Here is a 639-nt window from a genome sequence, read left to right as displayed (position 1 = left end):
AGAAGTAAGTTCTATACAACTTAACATCAGAAGTAAGTTCTATACAACTTAACATCAGAAGTAAGTTCTATACAACTTAACATCAGAAGTTCTATACAACTTAACATCAGAAATAAGTTCTATACAACTTAACATTAGAAATAAGTTCTATACAACTTAACATCAGAAGTAAGTTCTATACAACTTAACATCAGAAGTAAGTTCTATACAACTTAACATCAGAAATAAGTTCTATACAACTTAACACCAGAAGTAAGTTCTATACAACTTAACACCAAAAGTAAGTTCTATACAACTTAACACCAGAAGTAAGTTCTATATAACTTAACACCAGAAGTAAGTTCTATATAACTTAACATCAGAAGTAAGTTCTATACAACTTAACATCAGAAGTAAGTTCTATACAACTTAACATCAGAAGTAAGTTCTATACAACTTAACACCAGAAGTAAGTTCTATACAACTTAACACCAGAAGTAAGCTCTATACAAGTTAACATCAGAAATAAGTTCTATACAGCTTAACACCAGAAGTAAGCTCTATACAAGTTAACATCAGAAATAAGTTCTATACAACTTAACACCAGAAGTAAGCTCTATACAAGTTAACATCAGAAATAAGTTCTATACAACTTAACAC

This window comes from Limulus polyphemus, unplaced genomic scaffold (genome assembly GCF_000517525.1).
Source record: "Limulus polyphemus unplaced genomic scaffold, Limulus_polyphemus-2.1.2 Scaffold7976, whole genome shotgun sequence".
In the NCBI taxonomy this organism is placed as follows: Eukaryota; Metazoa; Arthropoda; class Merostomata; order Xiphosura; family Limulidae; genus Limulus; species Limulus polyphemus.
This window is presented reverse-complemented; position numbering follows the sequence as displayed.